The sequence below is a fragment of the Sus scrofa genome, chromosome 8, assembly GCF_000003025.6.
Source record: "Sus scrofa isolate TJ Tabasco breed Duroc chromosome 8, Sscrofa11.1, whole genome shotgun sequence".
NCBI lineage: Eukaryota > Metazoa > Chordata > Mammalia > Artiodactyla > Suidae > Sus > Sus scrofa.
This window is the reverse complement of record NC_010450.4, coordinates 26,774,726-26,792,330: the sequence shown is the minus strand read 5'-3', so window position 1 is coordinate 26,792,330 and position 17,605 is coordinate 26,774,726. Positions and strand designations below refer to the sequence as shown.

At 33.6% G+C, this 17,605-nt stretch overlaps 1 pseudogene across 1 annotated transcript in view; it reads right to left on the bottom strand.

Moving 5' to 3' along the window:
* LOC100738304 overlaps positions 1,238–17,605 on the bottom strand; it is a 35,347-nt pseudogene continuing 18,979 nt past the window's right edge. Inside the window, exon 3 of the transcript XR_001298240.2 lies at positions 1,238–1,799. The product of XR_001298240.2 is annotated as a 40S ribosomal protein S18 pseudogene (transcript). The remainder of the gene's footprint in view (positions 1,800–17,605) is intronic.

The following is a 17,605-nucleotide window of genomic DNA, read 5'->3' as shown; positions in this document are numbered from 1 at the left end:
ATTATATCAATATTACATCAATAAGCAAGTAGATGAAACACATTGGAGTGCTTGTGTAATATAGTCAGTCACAAGAACAAGATCTTGTATGTTTATGTGATTAAAGTATTGTTATAATTAAAATATTTAGAGTTTAAAAACCAACATCCATCTGAATAAACATAATTTTATTTATATAATTTGAAGAATCATTTAATAATAATTCATTTCCTTTCTCTGATTTAATGTTATCAGCAATAATAAAGTTGAAAGTACTGCATTCATCTGTATTTACCCCTACTTACTAGTAAGAAATCAGCTACTCCCCAGGAATTTTTTTATTTTTAGCCTTAAAATTTAACTTCCTAGAGTATATAGTTATGTTAACACATTCCAGTAAATAAGTTAGCATTTACAGTTATATCTTAAAAACATTATTTAATTTTATATTTATGCCATAAAGAATGAACCAGAAAAAAGAACCTCAATATTTTATGATGTCTATGATGTCAGTTTACTGGCTGTCTTGGGAATACTAATTTTTCTCTTTTAATTGATTCATTTTCATAAACCCCACTATGACATAATACTTTCTAAATCAAATAAATATAGCCCCAATTTCTCCCCAGTATTTTTGAAACAAATAAATATGGCCAGTTAGTCATAGTTTAGTTTATTATTGGCTAAAATAGCTCTCATTTGTTGCAGTCTCTCAGAAGGTTTTCCACTTTCAAAGTCTTAATTACCAGCTTGCCTAGACCAGCTCACCAGGTGAGGGCTGAAGAACGGGTGCTGTGAAACTTAAGAAAAGGTTAACATAAAAGAAGAGACAGAGACATTTAACTTAATCAAAGGTGGGAGCTGGGGAATCAAGGTCTCAGGGACCAAGCGCCCCGCCTCAAGAAACCACACTGCTTTTACAGTGCTCTTTAGGATTATGTCAAATGAGGTGGTGGCTGTAGGTGCAGGATGTAGTTTTTTTATTTATTTATTTTTTAAGTCATGGAGCTGGTAGCTGGTTAAGCTTTTACTCTGACTTTTAGGCATTTAACAATCATTAGCATTGAGGAAGCCTGGCTTCAGCTATCTATGCATAGCATCTAGAGAATCACCATTGTGCTTCCACAGAAGGCAACCCTGCTTGCCTAGGTTTGCACCTCCTTCTCCTTGCTGATTCATATCCTGCTAAAGACTCTTTATAAACCCCTTGGGGCCATGAGGCTCATCTTCCTCTTATTCTTTTTTTTTTATGAATATGTAAACTATTTATTAACAGGCAGCACCGACACATTTATTTCTTCTTGGACACACCCACGGTGTGGCCACGGCGGCCTGTGGTCTTGGTGTGCTGGCCTCCGACACGCAGTCCCCAGAAGTGGCGCAGCCCTCTGTGGGCCCGAATCTTCTTCAGTCGCTCCACGTCTTCATGGAGTTTGTTATCCAGACCGTTGGCCAGGACCTGGCTGTACTTCCCATCCTTCACATCCTTCTGTCTATTTAAGAACCAGTCTGGAATCTTGTATTGGCCTGGATTCTGCATAATGGTGATTACATGTTCCACCTCATCCTCTGTGAGCTCTCCTGCCCTCTTGGTGAGGTCAATGTCTGCTTTCCTCAACACCACGTGAGCATATCTCCGTCCTACACCCTTAATCGCAGTGGTAGCAAAGGCAATTTTCTGCCACCCATCAATGGTGGTGTTGAGTACTCGCAAAATGTGCTGGAACTTCTCAAGGATTACTAGAGACAGGGCTGCAGCGCGGGTGGCGGCGTGTAGGCCTCCAGTGGAAGAGCTCTTATTCTTAAGAGGACATATCAAGCTGTGTAAAAGGTGTGCCTATCTGCACAGGTCCAGCTTGCCTAGACCAATGCATTGTCTTCATTCAGCTGACCACATGAATAACTTATGCCTTTTGGTCTTTGTTCTTAAGCTTAAGTTATTTACCAACACTGCGATTGTTTTTCAAGCAGGAATATAGGATAAAGCTAAAGGGGGACAAGATGGAGTTTTCAGCACAGAAAATAGAAGCAGAGAGGCTAAGAAAAGATTGTAGAAACATGCCTCCCAACACCAGCTGTATGTTGATGATGTCCCAATCTGTATGTTCAGTTCATACCTTGCTTCTAGTGCCTAGGCCTATGCAATTAATTACTGGATGGATGCATCTTGAAATACCTAGTATACACACAAATTACAACTTACAATTCTCCTTTCAAACTTTTAGTTTCCTTTATCAGTATTATTTTATCATTACTATTTTGGCTTGCTTCATTAGCTGATAGCATTGCCATCTGCATAGTCATCCACAACTCATCCATCGCCTTTGTTCTTAAAATATAGATGATCATTAAATCCTTAGCTTCAACCTCTACTTTCTCAGTTGGTTCAATTCTAACAGATCATTGCAACATTCTTTTAACTGTATTTTGTTTTGCTTTGTTGTCTTTTTTTGCATTTGCCAAAATTCCTCTATTTCTCTACAGACTCTTCTTTAGTGTTCTCTGAGTTGTTTTTTACCAAAAGAGATTTAATATTGTCATCTCTTGATTAAAGATGTGCACTTTTTTTCATGAACCAACTGTTTGAATACAGTGATCTTAGCTTATGCCTTTCTGTCATGCTACTGCATGTGCCATTCTCTCTAAACTGAAATAATTTTCTTTCTTAGTTCAATCATGAAAATCATGAATTTCCTTTAAGATTCAGCCTAAACACTGGTTTTTCTGTGAACTTTTTCTGATACTTCAAGGAAGGCAGTTCATATCTCTTTTTATGTATCTACTGGTATTAATAATAATTAGTTCTCTATTATCAAACATCAATCCAGTCAGTGATCACTGATTGATGATAAATTAATGATTGATAATTTACTCTCTGCTGTGGTGTTAATAATTGTGTCCCCTCAAAATATGTATGTTTAAATCCCTAAAACTATATATGTTTGAAACCTAATATCTAAGGTGATGATATTAGGTAAGCCTTTGGGGTGGTTAGATCATGAGGGTAGACCCCTCATAAATGGGATTAATGTCCTTCTAAAAGATGACTGAGCGAACCCCCTCAATTCTTCCACCATATGAGGACATAGGAAGATGTTGGCATACATCAATCTGGAAGAGGGCCTTTAGCAGAACCATGGCATTTGCCTTCCAGACTCCAGAACTATGATAGTAAATTTCTGTTGTTTGTAGCCCACTCAGTCTATGGCATTTTATTATAGCATCTCACAAGTACTAAGGCATTCTTCAACTCAGTTGTGATCACCTTAGTATCAGAGGTTTTTGTTTGCTTTTGTTCTGTATTTTCTATAGTGTCTATCATGGCACCTTTCAAGTGTTATACTTAACTGAGAAAATGTCCATTAAATTGATAGGTAGAAATAACTTAGTGTCTGAAGATCTGTGTTCAAATTCTGTCCATAACATTTAAAGTTCATTAATTTAAGAGCAATTTTTTAAAGCTACAGTTTAGTAGCATACAAAAGTAGAAATAATATTGATAAAAATAATGCATGGACTACCTAATTCATGGATTTAGTTCTATGCAAACATATTATTGCAAAGAGCATTCAGAGCATTACAGCACAGAACAAAACACTAATCTTTAAGCAGTAGTTTTTAGGACTACAAACCAAAATAACAAATGAGTTAGTAGTTATAATCAGGGTCTACAAATTAATTAGATCGAAAAGCTCAAAGTTCAAAACTGGAAAGTATAATTTCCTAGATAGAATGTACAAAGTTAGATCATTGATTTGTAGTTGTTAGGATGGATATGTTGACATATGAGTATACAGTGTGTGCAGTTGTTTATTTTACACTAAGACTTAGCACCTAACATTTGTTGATATAAGTAGTGGATTGATTCATGGTCAGCAAAGCAGATGACCAAAGTGAATCTAGGTAAATCATATTATCACTCCTCAATTTCAATCTAATAGTCCCTGGAGTGTAGTCTATTGTCGTAAGTGAACCTGAGCCAAAGGAATTTTAAGACTTGATACAGAGAGAGCATCAAGGTCAGTTATCTAAACAAGAAAAAAAAAAATCTCACATACAGTCTTGAAGCTAAAGTCTTTTTCTTTGGGTAAGAGACATATGTATGCCTTTAGCAAATTAGTTAATCCAAATCTAAGGTCTAGGATGTTTATCAAGAAAATCCTCAAAAGAAGTCATACAGGGAACATCAGTTACCCAATTAGTAGGTGATTAAGACAAATAAGGAAAAATAGAAGCCAGTCAGAAAATAGGCTTCCATTGAGGAAAATATAAAGTCATAGGCTATAAGGCATTAACTTGCTCATAAAGGAATGAGAATAACAAACTACTAAGAGAAGCATTCAGAATAACAGAGTTCAGAATGGACTACAGAGTGGTGAATATTATAACAACGTAGTCATGTTTGAGAACAACTTTTAATGAGCCAAGATACTTAGCATATTTTTTTGTAAAGAGTTATAATTCTCAAAATAACACTATTTTTTCTTTTTATTTCTTTTTTAACCTCAATTTTTTGAAATATAGATTTTTTTATATTACTCAATGAATTTTATTACATTTATATTTGTACAGAGATCATCAGAACCAAATTTTATAGCATTTCCATCACTATTTTTTCTAAAAAATAGTGTAATAAAATGCAGCAGATAAAAAAAGACACATTCAACTTTCTCCAAGCCAACTCTTCAAGCCTTCTTGATAATTAGAATATTGGCACAATAAAATATGTAATCTTATGCCTTTTAAATTATATGAAACTTTTTGCAAATTCCAGAACCAAGAATGGAAAATAGAAATTTAGTGTCAGCTTCCACAAACTCTGATGGAAATATGTGGGAAGCTATTTTATAAAGTACTCAGATCACATTGCCCAATACTGCAAGGAAGAAAGATCTACAAATTAGGTTATGGATGGTACATATCTCACCTCCACAGCACATCTTATTTATTTATTTTTAATTAATATATTTATTACTTTTAATTCTTTTATTTATTTATTTTAATAAATATCTTTTATTCTTTATATGTTCTAACAACTGCCATCCTCAAAAATGCTTATTTCTTATTTAAATTAGATGAAATTATCTTGCCTTATCAAATATATTTTTTGTAACTAAAAAGTATTTATTTATTTATTTATTTATTTATTTGTCTTTTTAGGGCCACACCCATGGCATTTGGAGGTTCCCAGGCTAAGGGTCCAATCAGAGGTACAGCCATTGGCCTGTATCACAGCCACAGCAACTCCAGATCTGAGCCATGTCTGCATCCTCAACCACAGATCATGGCAACTCTGGATCCTTAAGCCACTGAGCAAGGCCTGGGATCGAACTTCCATCCTCATGGATGCCAGTCAGATTTGTTTCCACTGAGCCACAATGGGAACTCCTGCAAATAAAAATTTTTGAATAAAATTTTCTAGTTACTGGCATAGTTAAGAAATATTGTTTAATTAACTAAAAGTTTTGCCTAAAAATGAAGTAATTGAAAGTCTAGATTTTCCATATATATAGTTAATATTTACAGCTTAAATATTTTATCTTTATTGTTTGTAATTATATAGGATTTAATAACCAAAAAAGATCCTCAAAATCTTCACATTTGAGCCTTTTAATTCACAGATGAGGAAAATGATGGTGAAATACAGACAGCTGTTTAGTAAGAAACCATTCAAGCCTTTGTTCATACTCTTCATACCATAGCATGTTGACACATTTCAACATTTATCAAACCTCAAAGAAAGCAATCCTGACATCTCAGATTCCAGAGAGCACAGGAGTAAGTTTTTTTAGATTTCTTTGTGATATGTGAGCATTATGTATTGAGGATTCTTAGTTTTAAAGACGTTTTTCAAGATAATCTTTAAAAAAGACTGTAAGCATATTGTGCGTCACTTGGATTCATATGGTCAGGCAAGTGAATTCAGTGCTTCCATTTGTTTTATTTGGCAATGTTGGTACTCATTATTGCTAATTTAATGTCTCTCATTTGCATGAAATACTTTTTAAAAGAGAGAAATATTTTATTATGTAACTAAATTCAATTGGATGTAAATCTATATAGTATCTTCTTGAGTTATTTTAACAGACAAACTTGTGTGAGAATTGTGTCATTTCATTGTAAATCATGGTACAGCCGTGGTAAATTCAAAAGACCATTCTTGAGAACAAAGTCCTTTACATGTTCGCTCATCACTGTAATTCTAGGATAGACTGCAATACCTGAACCAATGTTTATATTCAGTAACCATTGTAGGTTGATTTAATTAATATGAAAAACTATTTAAATTTACAAATAAGATCATTTGTCACATTAAATTGGTGTACTAATTTAAATTTAACTTTTGGATATTTTGTATTTAATTTCTAAATTTATGTTTGTTTCATAGTTGCATGTGTGTAAAAACATAATATAATTAAATCTACCTCTATATTTGCAGATATTTAACATTTTAATAAAATAACATAATTCAGAAGTTCCTACTGTGGCTAAACAGGTTAAAAACCCAAGTAGTATCCATGAGGATGCAGGTTTGTTCCCTGACCCCACTCAGTGGGTTAAGCATCCAACCTTGCCATGAGCTGGTGTAGGTCACAGACATGGTTCAGATCTGGTGTTGCTGTGGTGTAGGCTGGCAGCTGCAGCTCTGATTTGACCCCTAGCGCAGGAACTTCCATATGCAGCACCTGCGACCCTAAAATAAATAAATAAATAAATAAAATAATTCAAGTGGAAATCTATAAAAAATTAAAGCACCTTTAATATTATTCCAGAATGAAAAACATCATACTATTAATAATATAAAACAATCTCACTCAGAGAAGTTACTATATGGATAAGTTCACATGTCCAACTCTAAGTATAAGGGGGAATTTACCTCTCATCTTCTCTGTTTAAAGGCGTAATTCTTTATATTTGAGCTTTTGTCTAGAGAATCAGTAAACTATCACTGTTATATTTTCTTCCCAGTTATGTACTTAAGTAATTATAGCAGCTATAGCTTTCCCTTGATAGCTGAGAAGGATTGTTTCTAGGGCCTATTGGGAATACCAAAATCCATGGTGGCCTCTATATTCCAAGGTCTACAAGTTCCACCTCTGTGGATTCAACCAACTATGTATCATATATTAAGTCTGTGATCTACGATTGGCTGAATCCATGGATGTGAAGGCCAAGATACGGAGGATTAACTGTATATTTATTTTAAAAATACATGTATAAGTGGACCCACACAGTTTAAATCCATGTTGTTCAAAGGTCAACTGTACCATTTTCTCAGGAAAAGAATATAAGTCCAAAGCCTTTAGTAATACCAAAAAGATGCAAAATTATATGAAAAACTGATCTGAAGCTAGAGAAACAAAATGGCAAAAAAACCCTAGCAATCAAATGCCTTGAAAGCCCCTCCCCAGTGTGCTAAAAAATGGACAGGGCTTAAAAATATCTAAAAATTACGTAGGTTAAAAAGCAACTTGTTTATAAGTATATATATTTTTAATCTGTGTTAATATTCATGAGTAAGAAACAAACCCAGAAATAAAAATATAAATATCAAGTTGTCTCTGGATCTACTAACAAGGAAGAAAAGAATCCCATTTTCCTAAAGCAATGTTAGATCATAACTGCAGTTTCATATGCCAAAATCATAGAAATGTAAGGTTTGAGGAATGTTTATCCAGTGGACTCTGTAAATTTTTAACAAAGGAATTATTCAGGGTAACAGAATAGTTGGTAAAACTTCCTTTTTTGCCTTGTGTAGTTGATCTTATTGGAGTTATACCATGTGTATGTTATGACCCTCCCTAATGAAGGTAATTAATATATGTAAAATATAAGAAGAAAAATTCATGAAAAGACATCAAAGAAACAAATACATAATACATAATACTAATTGAAAGAAACTATTCTGAAAAGGCTACACACTGTATAATTACAATTCTATACATTATTTTCATGTTTCATTTTTTTGTTTTTTGTTTCTTTTGCTGTGCAAAAGCTTTTAAGTTTATCAAGTTCCCATTTGTTATTTTCATTACTCTTGGAGGTATATCCAAAAAGATATTGCTTTGATTTATGTCAAAGAATGTTCTGACCATGTCTGGCTTAGGTCTTTAATCCATTAATCCATTTTGAGTTTAGTTGTTATGCAGTGTGATAGAATGTTCTAATTTCAGTCTTTTCCATATGGCTTTCCAGTTTTCCGAGTGCCAGTTATTGAAGAGGCTGTTTTTTCTACATTGTATATTCTTGCCTCCACTGTTGTACATTAATTGACCATATGTAGTTGGGTTTATGAGTGGGTTTTCTATTCTGTTCCATTGATCTATACTTCTATCTTTGTGCCTACACCATACTATTCTGATGACTGTAGTTTTGTGGTAAAGTCTGAAGTTGGGGAGCCTGATTCCTTTAGCTCTATTTTTCTTTCTCAAGATTGATTTGGCTATTCGGGGTCTTTTGTGTTTCCATACAATTTAATTTTTTTGTTCCAGTTCTGTGAAAAATGCCATTTGTAGTTTGATAGGAATCTAGCTGAATCTATGGGTTGCCTTGGGTAGTACAGTCAATTTGACAATGTTGATTCTTCTGATCCAAGAGCATGGGGTAATCTTTCCATCTGTTTGTGACACCTTCAATTTTATTCATCAGTGTCTTATAATTTTCAGAGTACAGGTCTTTTATCTCTTTAGGCAGGTTTATCCCTAGATATTCTATTCCTTTTGATATGATGGTAAATGGGATTGTTTCCTTAATTTCTCTCTCTAATCTTTTGCTAAATTCTGTGTATTAATTTTATATCCTGCAATTTCCCCACATTAAGGAATGAGCTCGAGTAGTTTTCCTTTAGGATTTTCTATACATAGTACCATGTCATCTGTAAAGAAAGAAATTTTACTTCTTTTCCAATTTATATTCCTTTTATATATTTTTCTTCTCTGATTGTCATGGCTAATACTTGCAAAACAAAAATACAACACACAGGATGGGAGAAAAATCTTTGCAAATGAAGCAACTGGCAAGGGATTAATATATAAAATACACAAACATCTCATGCAGCCATTGGCATATACACACTACTATATACAAGAATCTGTCAGTAACAAGGACCTACTACATAGCTCAAGGAAATTTATTCATTACTCTGTGATAGCCTATGTGGGGATATAATTTAGAAAAGAACATATATACATGGCTGAATCATTTTGCTGTACACCTGAAACTAACACAACTTTGTAAATCACCTATACTCCAATAAGATGTATTAAAAATATATACATGACATCCTAAAAAGAAAAAACTATGGATACATTAAAAAGATTTGTGGTTGCCAGAGCTGGTAGAGGAAGAGATGAATTGGCAAAGACAGAAGATTTTTTTAGGGCAAATATTAAAGAGGATTTTAGTGAAGAATACTCTGTATAATATTACAGTGATGAATACATGCCCTTATATTTTTGTTCAAATCCATTCAATGTACAACACCAAGAGTAAACCTTAGTGTAAACCTATGGACATGAGGTGATTTTGATGTGTTTATGTTAAATTCATCCTTGGTGGAAAAAAAAAAACACAAAAAAATAAAAACACACAAAAAAGCATTTAATGATATTGATAATAAGGAGGCTATGTATATGTGGAGATAGGGAGCATATGAGTAACCTCTGTACCCTCTTCTCAATTTTGTCCTATACCAAAAACTGCTCTTAAAAAAATGTAATGCCTTTAACAAGCAAAGAAAGAAGGGAAGGAGGAAGGGGGAGGATAGAAGAAAGGAAGGGAAGGAAGGAAGGAAGGAAATTGGATATACCTAAGGAGTGAAACCTAGAGAGTCCTCCCACTGAAATTATCTTGCACCTGCCTTATACAGTCCTAGATTTCTAGATGAAAAGCGAAATGATTTCCTGACAAGCCAAGAAGTTTAGCTGCTTTGGGAGCCATAACAAAGAGAGGAATCCACTCTAATTTTTATATACTAAAGATAAAATAGGATGGACAGATTTTCCTAGCCTCACAATAGCAAATAATAGACATTATTAAAAGTCCAACTGAAGATATATGATGAAAACTTACAAGTGTATATTAATGTTTTGCCCTAAATAATTTTTAAATACTATATGGATTTGCAAAACAAACCTAAGAAATATTATATGATAAATTAATACTCTTGACATAGCTAAAGAGATCAATCATCCTAATTTTGCTTGTCTAGAAAAATTGTGAAGATTAAAAGATATTAAATTGGTAAAGAATTCTACTGAGCATCCTGTCTGTCACACCCTTTCAAGTTACCTGGTTTTGTCATTGTCCTTGAGCTTTTAAAAACCCTGTAATTGATAGATAACTACTAACAGTGTAAATGAATCATATATAAATATGCAAACAATATCTTATCAAGGAAAAAATGATTCTCTCTACTTCCAGAATCTCTCTTTCCCCTGAAGAGCAGTTTTGTATCTATTTCTCAACTCATTTAAGCATTTCTCAATACTTAGTATTCTGAATCCTCCTGTGGGCAAACTATAGATTGTCATTAATTAATGACTTGAAAAAATATTTGACATATTTTATACTTATATGAGAGACATGGCGTTATCTTTTTAAAAAGAATGTCCTTTAACAACTTCTTTTTTATCAATATTATGTTCATGAAATTTGTCATTTATTCCAAGTAGCTGTAGATCAAGTTAGAATACTACATTGTCAATAGTCTGATGTCTCTATTTTGAGAGGCAACATATTTTATTTTTATATGTATTCAGCTGATAATTTGTATTAATTGCTAATTTGCAAAGTCTCATCTAGAATATATAAGTAAATTATAATCCGATATAGCTGATTGCATATAAGTATCAAGATAACTAGTTGATATCACAAATTTCCCAAACTTATAATCTTGACTATGATTCAAGACACACATTTGAACATATTTACCTATAGTAGAGAGAAGGATTAAATATATATATTTTTTCAATTCATTTTTTCATATAATGTTTTCAAGGTCATACAAATTTTTCCAACCAGATTGGAAAAATTTATTTCTCTACTTACCTAACATTTAATTTTTACATTATGAAATTTATTCTTAAGAGAAAAGTAGTGATAAAAGAGCAAAAAAAAACCCCACAAAGTGTTGGAGCTTCCTATTCAAGTTACTAGAGCTCTCAACAGATGGACTCTCCAGGTAGAGAACAACCGTTTCAGTACATTTCATCCTTTGTCAACTGGTCCACTTATAAAATACTCCTTTGGGTGCTTTTTATTAGGAAACTTGAGTTTCCTGTTTCTTTTTTTACTCATGGTTCTGTTGTCTTAATCATTACGTAGTCACTGGTTCACTAGAAAGAGTTCCAAAAGGATTTGGAAATCTCTGCTAGGTCTCTTTCTCCCAGGAATATTTTCTTAATTCCTGATTTTCCTTCAATCAGATATTGCTTCTTTGATGTTCTGTTTTGGGATCTTCATCAGGACATATATTCCATGGCCAAAATTCCAAGCATGAAGGAGAAAGGAGAAGCAAATAAAAGCCTTAATTTCTGCTGAGGCAAACATTTTATTCTAGGTCACAACTGACCTTTACTGAAAAAGTCAGTAATTCCCTTCATCAACTGATTTGTAGGTACCTAAAGAATTTGTTGCTGCTATAAAAACTAACAGAAGATGTAATTGAAATACAAAACTATGATGAATGGTTTACAGGGCTTCAGATAGGAGGGAAGAAGGGATAATACATAGAGTACAAGACATTTTCAGGGAAGTGAAACTATTGTTTGATACTGTAATGGGAGATGAATGACATGATTTTCCAAACCCATAGAGCTGTACAACACAAAGAAGAAATGCTAATGTAAACCAGGGAATTCAGTTGCTAATAATGTATCCGTATTGGTTGACCAGTTATAATAAATATATCAACCTAAGAAAGATGCTATTAGTAGGGGGAATTGAATGGGGAGAGAGTATATGGCCACTCCCCTACTTTTTGTAAATCTAAAACTGTTCTTTAAAAAAATGTATTAAGGTTGTGATATGCTGTCTCAATATTTGAAATAATCATATGCAAAAAAGTGGACAGTTCATAAGACTTTGGCGTTAAATAAACATTATCAAAATGTGAGAAATATTTTTAAAACTAGACTTGGTTTCACTCCACAGCTATTAAAATAGTAGATTTCTCTTTATTTGTTCTACTTATATTCTATAATTATGTCTTTGATTTTATTTTCTTTTTAAAATATTTTCTATTTTAATTATTGTTGATTATATTTATGATCTATAAGACAGCTATATATGGAAAGATATTAGACTTCATACCATCAAAGTTTCATTTTTAGGAATAAAAACAAAGATAATGTGTAGCATTATTTAAGAAAAGTTACCTCCATTGCAAGATGGTAGAAAATTTCTTCTATTTAATATTAATAAAAGTCTAGAAGAGAATATAGGGTACAAACTACCAACTAACTCAAAACCACTTACTGCTAGACGTATAAAGTGCTTTTAACTGAATATATTTGGAAATTCAGAAGAAAGGAATCATCATGAATAAGTAACTGTTTTATTCACTTGTGAAATAAGCAAAAGTATTTGGCTTTTCCACTTGGAATTTAACTGTAAAATTGCTTGTGTGTTAAGTTGGGAGAAAACAGAGCAAGTAAACTCTCTAAAATTGAAATTTGATAGACATTCTTCTTTGTATAGAAATAAGATTTTCAGTTACTCAGTGCCCAGCATGCTCAAAGTCTTGTATTTATCACCTTATTAAGTTGAGACTAAAGGAACTTATGAAAATATAAAATGTTACCTCTGGAAATATTAAGCCCAGTTTGCAAAGATGAGTCATACTGCAGAGGTAGGGCCATGCTTACTTAATGAAAAGTTCCCCTGGGAACTTACTATAGTATAAAGATCCCATATGCTATAGATATATAGAAGCTTCTGAATAAAAACAGTGATACAACTTCATTTTTAGCATTTCTGGCTGTTTTTCAGTTTCTAATCAGTGGCAGCATGCCACTGTCAGAGAATTTTCTGGGGACGCTATTACTGCTTCAGACTCTTGGACAGAGAGCCTAAAGTGAATGAAAGTATATGTTGCCTTTATTCAAACCACAGCCAACGACTGTCAGTATAGAATTGTGAAAACTGACTTTACTTGACTCTAGGATTGATGATTGATAAACCTTAATGGTAAATTTACACTCTAGAACTCACTATAGGATTGACTTCACTGAATCTTCCTCAGAAATAGCACCTTTGCTTGGCTCTCTGCCATCCCTAGTCCTGCTCCTTCACACTCTACCTTAACAAGTCACTAGCTTATGAATCTTTATTTCAGTGTCTGCCTCTGGCAAATTTTATCTAAGACAGACTCATAGTTGTGCTCTGTCTTATTCAGGATTCAAAGCCAAAAATGTAAAGAGAAACTAGAGGAGAGCTATAGATATAGAGATATGTAAACATACATGTATGTATGAGTACATATACAAGTGTATAAGGATATAGAGAGAAATATAGATATTTCTATATGTCCTTTTTCTTAACACCTTTACTTTAGAAAATTTGTAAATTCCTTTTCAGCACCTCTGCACCTTTGAGATGTAAATTCTTTAAAAAGCCTCTTGCTACTTTCAAAACTTGGAATGTCTCTGAAGAACCTGGGGAAACATCCTTTTGAACTAGAATCCTCAAGGAAGATAGCACATTTACTGCACACACGTCTGTGGGAGTGGTGAAACTTAACTTCTCTGCATGTCTTGCCCAAATTTGTAAAACTACCTTCTGTCTTAAAAGATATGAGAAGCTATTTTGCCTTTGGATAAATCCAATTAGCAAACATAGTGCCTTACCATCCTCCAGTATTTTTCCATTAGCTCACTACAGTGCTTATGTATCCCCTTGCCCTTTATTTCAGTCAAGTTGTGTTCAGACTGAAACAATGGTTTCTCTTCTCTTTTGCAATAGCCTTGAATAGTTATCCTTCTCTGTTGCTCTTTGGTGCAAGTTTTGCTATAGCAGTGATAAGAACTTTACCTTTTAATAAGATGTTGAAGAACTTTGAGCAGATAAGAGACATTATATGTTTTGTGTTTAATTAATACAAAATATATGGAAAGAAAGCGAAGACATGAGTAGTTAGAAGAGTTGGAAAGATATTATAATAATATTATCTAGAAATGGCAGTGGTTAGATGAGGAAGTTCCCAAAAGGAGTAAATGATCACATATGTATATATTTTGTAATTATAGCCAAAAGTATTTGTTGGTAGCTTCTATGTGTTGGTGAAGCAGAGAAAGAGGGATGGAGGGAGAGAGGAGGAAAGAGTGAAATAGTGATAGAGACAGAAAGATGACCAGTCATTGATGACTTCAAGATTATTTTTGTTCCTGAGTTTCATTTAATAAGATGAAAAGATTGTAAGAGGAACACATTTGGGGCATAGGAGTTCATTTTTTCACATATTGGACATGACAAATTTGAATTCAATAGGAAATCAAAGTTGGGAATATAACTATGGCAGATATCAGCACAGGAAGTTATTTAAAGAGAGGAGAGTCAATCAAATTACCAAGGAAGAAGCATAGACATTAAAAAAAAAAAAAATCCAAGGATTAACACTGAGGGCATTTCAGCAGGCAGTTGAAGAAGAATCAGCAAAGGAGTTTGAGTGCATAGAGAGGTAGGAAAAAAAAATGGAAAAGGTATTTTCTGGAGAACAATTAAAGTGCAAGAATGTAATAAACTTTACTGGAGTTGTAACATCGCAATTGTAAGAATGTAATCAACTTTACAGAAGATATGTTAGAAGTTAAGTGAAAAAAGTACTGAAAAATTGGTCCTTGGATATAGCAATTTTGAGGCCACCTATGCCTGTAATATGAGCAATTATAATGAAATTCAGAGGACAAAAGGCTGAAAGGAGTGGGTTGAAGAAAGAATATAGGGAGACAAATTACAGACACCAATTATAGAAAAAAAACTTTAATGAATTTTAAATAGGAAACAAATGGTTCAAAACCTGGTGTGAAAATTGGGTTTAAAAAGGCATACTTATATTGGAAAAATAACATCTGGTTTTTATGCTCCTAGAGATGCTCCTGTAGAGAGGAGATTGATATTATAAGAGCAAGACAGTAGGATTGCTGTAGAAATGTTCCCATGTTCTCATGTAGTAAAGAAAAATGAGGTATAATATAAAATGAAAGTGCTGCTCTTTGCTAGGACAGACAGTTCATTCATCCTGACATGAATCACAGAAGATATGGGTACAGGTACATGCAAGTAGCAGGGTTTTTGGATTTTCTCTTGTGATTGCTTCTCTTAGATCATATTTTGAGAGTGGAAATAAGGAAAGATATAGGTCAAAAAAAAAGGAGAAGTACTGAAGTAGTCACTTAGAAGAATGAGGAAGAAAAAGGACTAGGGAGATATTATAGAATTGCCTATTAAAATAAGAAATGTTACCACTTGAGGTAAGTGATCATCAGTTTAGCTTCAGAACAGTTGGAGTGGTTATGTGTGTATGGTGCTTTTCTAGCTGAGTTTTTCAGTGTTAATATGTGGATGCCATGTGAGTAGAGATTTGATATAGTCAGGGTTGTAATTTGCCATATTACTACAGCAAAGCAAAAAATGAGAAAACAATTAGATGTTATATAATAATTAAACATAGGATTAAAGCTGTGAACAAAAAAAGAAGGCTAGAATCAGGATGAGGGGTATTAGTGGAATCAATGTTTTATAGAGCTCACTGAGACAAGTATATTCAGTGAAGAAATTGGGAGAATGGGAGGTGGTAGCTGGAGAGTGAGGTTCTTGTAATTGAGTTAACATAGTAGGTGGAGCTATTGATAATGAAAACGTCTCATATATAACACTCACAAGAGTGCTAAGATTGGGATGGAGACCTGATAATTTCAAGAGATAACATCAGGAAACTGAGAGACCAGGATAATGGGAGAGTAATTCACAAAGACATTGAAATTACTGAGATTCAGGACAGTAGCTGTGCTGGAGACTGCATCAGTGTGGCACGAGCTAAAGTCTCCATGTCAGGGAGGTGACCCATCGAAAAGGAGATGATTAAGCAATAATGGTGACAGAGTCTGATTTCATAGCTGAATAACTTTTTATTTGTCTGGTGGAGAGAGAAAGAACAATTTGAAGGAGACCTCAGGAAGAGCAAGGAAGAAAACTACCCTACCTTGAGTTTCAGTAGATCAGAAGTACAGAAAAAAATAAAACACTGATACTTTGTCATTGCAACAGTCAACTCAAATAAGAATCAGGTTTCAGAGCAAAATAAAGAAAGGAAAAAAAAGGAAGGAAGGAAGGAAGGAAGAATTGTTGAAGAAAATGTTCCAAAATGTCACAGAGTTTGCTTTTGGGTGACTATGACTTATATAAATGGTTTAGCGCAATATTTTGGTAATTGATGAGGTTTGGGAGATGGAAACAAGGAACTCAGTGTATAAAATCCTATGGGGGATAAAATCCCAGGCAAAAGGGCTTATCTGGCATCTGGCAGAATTGAAGTTCTTGTGTTGATGACAGAGACAGGTTTAAAATGCACAGTGAGATTATACCTGGTATAAAGGAAATTGAAAAAGAAAGAGGAGTAAGTGATGTGGCCAGACACTCAGAGTTCAGGGGATCTAAAAGACACATACTGGCAAAACAAAGATCTTATTCCAATAGCATAGACTCCCTTTTGGTGATAGAGGCCTTGACATTTTTTGCGTCTGAGAATATCTCTCATTTAACGGATGTCAGTTGAGAATTACAAGCTACTGATCTAGCTTTAAAGGGATGAACATTCCCTTGACTCTTGCCAATAAGCATTAATTTGAACCTTCTGAGATCCTAGGTGGTATTTCCAGCAACATGCTAATGAATAAAGATATATATGTAACAAGAGCTAAATAAGATGGTATATTGCATAGCAATTAAAATGTAAATCTTCTTAGTATATTTAATCATACATATTTATTGAATGTGCATGGAATACACTGTGGCTAAATGCTGAAAGAACTACAACAAACAGGACCTCAAGGAAGACTTAAAAATAGCAGAGTATATCAGAGATCTGATCCCTAAGAAACTTCATACTCAGTGTTTTACTTTGTAATTATAACATGTTTTGAGAAGACTATAAGAAACGGAATGTAAAGCAAATTCCTATTACTATTTTCGAAAACCCAAAGTTTTTCTAAATTACTCAAAAAAGTGGTTTTACTAGAACATATTAGTGACTGAATAATTTGCAGAGTCTTCAGCAATTCATCCAACAGATATTGTTGAAATACCATATTGGGTGCAGTAAAACAAATACAAAGCTTTTCTTCCCCCTCAGAACTCAGAGATTATTAGAAGAACGAATTACAGTAGCAAATAACCCTAGTACTGAATGATAGGTATAACCTACTATTAGAGCCCCAAGAATGATTTACCTACTTACTCTGGCACAAGGGTGAAGGGAATTTGAGAGGATTGGCTTAAGAACATAATGTCTGACCTATGTTTTAAATGATGTTTAAGGTTAGGGAATCCGCCCTAGCAAGTTCATAGGCAAAATAATAGCCATTCCCTCATTGTTTCTATTTAATAAAATTCCAATTTTGTTCAAGTG